Genomic DNA, 6,025 nt, shown 5'->3' on the forward strand with positions numbered 1-6,025 from the left:
ATTCATTTGAAGCTATGGAAAGCTTTTTTATGAGACTCTATGGGGGTGAAAATATTTTTGAGATGACGATCTTAAATGATGCTCCATGAAGATGAGGATGTTGGATTGATCCACAGTGGAGGGTTCCAACTAGGTGGTCATTCAAGGGTATGAGTGCTGCACATGATGGAGGCTCACTGGGGATGGGATTGGCATTAGAGGGGAGAGCGCTCATTCGTGGCGTTGAATGATGCTCGATGGGTGACAAAATTACGTCGAATCAATTGGGGTGAGGTGGTCCGGTGAGGATGACTACTTGGGGATTTGAGTGGTATTTGAAGTGAATGGAGGTGTGATTCGACTGGGGTTTGTGTGGAGGTTTGCTTTATGAGGTGAATGGGGTATGGGACTACTGGGTTGGTGTAGTTCATGAGGTTGAGTGAAAGGAGGGTCAAGACTCAACTGTGGAGGGGTCGAGTGCTTCTCTAGCGCTTGGAAAGAGGGTTACGACTCACTTAGGAGTGGAGGTATTTTTTGATGCCCTCTTGATTGATAAGCTTCTCAAAGGTGAGTCATTGAGATGATTGGGGGTTGTGGGGGAGGATGGGTGGTAATGTCTACTCCTCTGGGGATTGGTATGGCCATTTTGAGATAGCCGGTTATGATGCTTGGGACCTGATGGTTAAGAGATGGCCCTCCTATTGTGAGAGCCTTGAAGGTTGTGAATGCCATGTGCATCGATTAGGCCATGAATGTTATGTGCAGGGCTATGTGTACAAAGCAAGCCGTAAGGGCTATGTGCACCAAGCAAGCTATGAATGCTATGTGCACCGAACAAGCCATGAGGGCAATGTGCACCAGGCATTATGCGGGTCTTGGGTACCATAAGGGCCATGGAGACCGAGTGCACCGTACGAGTCTTGAAGGCCGGCACGAAAATGGTGCGAGAGTGGCATGGCCATCTCCATTTGGGGTAATGGGAGGGGGCAGAGGAGTGTGCATAGAAATGGGGTGGTGTAGCTGCCCCATTTGTGCGAGAGAGAATGAGAGTCAAAGAGTGGGGCGGGCTAGCCGCCCCATTTGGACGAGAGATACAGAGAATGTGAGTGTGGCATAGCCGTCCCGCTTGGAGAATAAGAGATAAGAGAGGGTGAGGGAGAGCAAAGGGAGGGATGGGTCAGTCCCACACTTGGTGGGCTTGGTGGCCCCCTTTTTGAGCTGACCCGACCTTTGGGTGGGCCTTCCCCCAACTCTTGACGAAATTCTCTTTGCTGCAGGCCCGACCCCATCGCGTTCCGATCCATTTGCTCATTTTGGAAATCTTTACCCTTGGGGTTTTCTTGTGCATAGGCTAGACTCAAGGACAGGACCAGTCATTTAGTCTCTTCCTCTTGACCTCGAGGCCCTTGATCTTCATGGAAATGACCATTTCCAAGGAACGGACAAGTGGGAATAGGGGTATTGTGAAAACCCCATTTTTTACCTTTTTACCATGTATAAAGGGGTAGAGCTCTCCCATTTTAAACACTTCCTTATTTCTTCATTTTTAGAGAGAAAAAGTAACGAGCACTCCCTTGGAGTGAGAAAGTGAGCTTTTGAAGTGACTTTTGGCTTGTGGTGGACATGGCTAGCGCATCTCAAAGCCATGAACAAGGTAATAAGCTTCTTTGTTCTTCTTTAGCATTTTGAATGCCTTTTGATGATCTCATATCTCATATCTTCATCTTTCTCATTGTTAAGCATCTCTTATGCATGACTTGGCACCCTTATGTATAGTTTGACATTTTTGTTCATAGTTATGCATAGTATAGCCCCTTAATGCATAGTTTGACATTTTTATGAGTGCATGGTTTGATATTTTAATGCATAGTTAAGCACTTTTATGCATAGTTTGGCACAGTTAAGCACTTTTATGCATAATTAAGCACTTTTATGCATGGTTAAGCATTCTCCATGCTGAAAAAGAAGGCTCTTCAGGGGCATATTTTTTGATGGGCTCGACCTATAGTCGCGCCTTTTGAATCCTTCAGGGTGACTTGGAATAGCCATCACCTTTTTCACCAAATCTGCTGCATACAAAGGAGATGCTGCCGAAATTTCATAAAACTTGGCGTGCCATTGAGGCATCATTTGCTTTCTCTAAAGTTATGGGTAATGAACTTGGACTTGGGTTCTCATTCTCCCACCCCCTTTTTTTTTTGCAAGCAAGGTGCCAAAATTTTTAAAGTGTATCACTGTATTGATGGTTATTCACATTTTCAGATGACAAAGACTCCTTTCGGTGATGTATATTTCATGGTGTGAGTGTCCAATGCTTTTAGGAGGACAATAGCGAGAGAGTGCAAGTCTACTAATCTAAAAGCATATAGGTGAAGTTCATGATATGGTTGATGTTCACACTATACGTCACGACAATTGATAGGCATGGGAATATCTGCGGTCGATGCGATTGAGTGATGGATCATATGTATGTATGGATTTGTTGTTTGACAATATACAGCTCAAGCAACTTTTATATAGCTACTTAAAGTTTTGTATAATGGTTTTACAAGTATTTTGAAACAAGTGGGGGAATGTTAAAAGAAATGTATTTTTAAATATTTTCAAGAATAAGGGCCCAAATTTTTAAATTAATTCCTTTTTTTTTTTTTTTGTTTTCTACCCCACTTAAAATGGATTTTAAAAGATGCTAGTGCTTGAAGATGAGAAAAATAAAATTACAAGGGACAAATGGTCATTGAGAGGCAACACTTGGCCTCTCTCTTTACAAGTCTCTATTTTTTTTTTCCTTTTGTAGCTATGTATAGGAAAACGTTTTGGGGAAGCTTGGATATCTTTACACAATCTCTCTCTCTCTCTCTCTCTCTCTCTCTCTCTCTCTCTCTCTCTCTCTAAAACATCTTTGTCTCTCTTAAGCTTCTTTATGACTCTCTCTCGCTAAAGCATATTTGTCTCTCTTACGCTTCCGTATGAACTGGGTACAAGGGACATGCCTCTCAACTTTGTGAGAGCCCTCCAGTATCACATGATATATTCCATCACCGTGTTACATCTCACAGTAGTTTCTCTATCTAAATTATTTCCTAACTATTGTTTTGCAGCAAGTTTATTTTCCCGCTTACACAATATTTTCATACAAAACTAATTCTCAACAAGTTTATCTATCTAGAAAGGCTACAAAATTAGGCTTGCAAATCTCTATGAATTTGGTGAGTTTGTATCATGTTTTTTAAATAGTACTTGAAGTTTGGGAAAGATTATATGAGCAAGGGAAAAATTATTGGGCATCATTTTCTTTTGTTTAAATGATTTATATTGGGTTTTTTATGAGCACATGCTTGTTGCAAATTATACTGGAGTTGCTTAGAAGAGATTTACAATAATTGCAATACATTTTTGGCTTTGATTCATTTGTAGAGTATAAAGTTAATGATCTTTGTGCATCACTTTTGAGTCCTAACAAAATTTAAAACAAGCTTTTGTGACTGTTTTGATAAGAGTTGCATGTTATATATTTGTTAATATTTCTGATAGAGTTCAAGACCCAACATGTTACTTTAACTTTATTTACCTTTGAAACTAAAAAGAACCAATGTATTTGGGCCAACATTGCTATCTTAGCTAAGAATCAAAATTGCAGAAACGTTTAAGAAATTGAATTGAGAAAAAACGAAAAGCGAAGAATATAAGGCAGACAGAGTTGGCTGCTCAAAAAACAATAAAACAAATGGATACGCATTGCCACTGTCCAAGACCTATGCTAGAGAGATAGAGAGAGAGAGGGAGGGACTCCAAAAATGGTGGAAGAAAGAGGTTCTCCAAGAACGCCAAGAATGATATATGAGAGAGAGACGCTTCAAAAATGGTGACAGAGATAGCGACACTTGAAGAATATAGAGAGAGAGAGTCCAAGAATGGTAAAAGAGAGAGCTTCCCTAATAACAAAGAGAGAGAGGTGATAAAAGGGGAAGGGTACTCGAAAAATAATGCTATAGAGAGAGGTAATCTAAGAACGGTGACCAAGACTGATGAGGGAGAACAAAAAATTCTGCCAGAGGGGATGCTCCAAGAATAATGCCATTGGTGGGGTGGAGAGAGAGATTGAGAATTAAAAAAAAAGGAAAAGTTTATATAAAGCAGAGGCTCTAAACAATAAAAAAAGAGCCTACCTCCAAAATTTCAATAGAAAAAGTTGTCTTGTTGTCCAAATATCATCAAATTGATAATCTCGACATCCAAATGTATGGACATGAGTAAACAATAGATTTCAAGTTTTGAAAATAGTGTATTTTGTAACGCATTTTTGGACAATTTTCAAGATTTTCAAGTTTTTATAGATCTGTTGATCGATACTATTTTTAAAGTTGTAAACTTTATAAATAAAAATGAAAATACATTTTAAGGCTACCACAGTATTGAAACCACATTTCTAAACACTATTTGAAGGTAGGCTTCAATTTGATTGTTTAGAGCCTAGGATCTATACAAACCGTACCCTTAAAAAAAAAAATCCCTAGAGAAAATACTATCTTTTATTATCTTTAGGGCGCATCCTTAAATTTGAGTTAACCGAAATGCCCATAATCTCCGTAGAAGAGATTTCTTTTCATGCTCTTTGTGTAGGCGCAATAAAAAATACAATAGAGGAAATCAAGAGAGAGAAATACAAAATGGAGAGAGAGAGAGGCGTCAATGCAAGGATAGAGAGAGTCTTCAAAAGGTATTTGCAAAGCTTTACATGTCCTAATCAGAACCATTTTGTGCATGGTACAATCAGTATTTTCATACTCGGCCTTTGTCCAAGGCGAGTCTCACTAGCCCAAATACTGTAGGAGGCCCAAAATCCCTTGAAAAATAAAAAAAATGTTAAAAATTAAAAAAATGTTAAAAATTAAAATAAAAACTGAAAAGCAACTTGAAATCCCTTGAAATACTGTAGGAGGCCCAAAATCCCTTGAAAAATTAAATAAAACCAAATGCAACCTGAAAAGTCCAAATAGGATTAAAAATATATAAAACATGAATTTAAAAAAATTGATTTATAGTTGGGGGCATTTAAAAAAATGCAAAAAAAGAGCAAAATATAAAGTAGGGCATACGGTTAGAAAAACTCATCAATATGTACCAAAACAATCCAAATCATGTACAATGGTTCTATTTTTATATTTTTCTATTTTCTTATTTACCCTAAGTTGTACAGGTGTACATAATGTACCTTGGCTTGCTAAGGGGGCATAATACGATATCATGAATCTATTTATGGCAGAGACGAACTGTTAGAGCTTCAATGTCTAGTCATCGTGATTCATTTCTATCATCCTTGATCGAGAATAATGGAGTTTCTCTTGGATATAAAGGATGTGTATAAATAGTACCTTATTAAAGAAGGTTTGTATATGATACGAATTTGTTTCACCCTTAAGGGCCAATGTGGTTACCCAAAAACATGGGTGGTAAGTATAGTAAGAAACGATCAACCAAAAACATGGCAAGAAATAGAGTGATAAATGATTAATACACATAAAGTTCAATGGCTTATTAAGAAGGTGCATGAATGGAGTGACATAGGGTCTTACACCAGTTGGGTGAGAATTGACTCAATCGGGATCCGAAATCCGGAATTCAGACCCTATTTGCATCCTGGTATGGACCTTAAATTTGGATTCGAAATCCAGATTCGGATCCAATCTGGTCTTTTTAAAAAGGATATATATATATATATATATATATATATATATATATATATATATATATATATATATATATATATATATATATATATATATATATATATATATATATATATATATATATATATATATATAGTAATCCAGATTCGATGTATACTATTTGGATCCAAATATCCAGGACCTGATCAGATCCTAATCCGGATCCACCCAGATCCGGATCCCAATCGAGCCATTTTCACCCCTATACACCAGGAGTGGAGAATGAAAAGGTGTTTTCTCCCCCCAAATATTTTTGTGGACCGCGTCCAAGCAGTGTTCACAAAATCGAACCAGAACTCTTAACCAGTTTAGGGGCT

At 38.0% G+C, this 6,025-nt stretch overlaps 1 long non-coding RNA gene across 1 annotated transcript; it reads left to right on the forward strand.

Moving 5' to 3' along the window:
• Positions 1–1,505: 1,505 nt before the first annotated feature.
• LOC148783174 (uncharacterized) lies at positions 1,506–3,512 on the forward strand. The gene is made up of 2 exons (XR_016050378.1): positions 1,506–1,633; positions 2,242–3,512. It is a non-coding gene; the product is annotated as an uncharacterized LOC148783174 (long non-coding RNA).
• Positions 3,513–6,025: the final 2,513 nt, after the last annotated feature.

Source organism: Amborella trichopoda, chromosome 2 (genome assembly GCF_054954075.1).
Source record: "Amborella trichopoda isolate Santa Cruz 75 chromosome 2, AtrichopodaSantaCruz75HAP2 v2.0, whole genome shotgun sequence".
Lineage (NCBI taxonomy): Eukaryota > Viridiplantae > Streptophyta > Magnoliopsida > Amborellales > Amborellaceae > Amborella > Amborella trichopoda.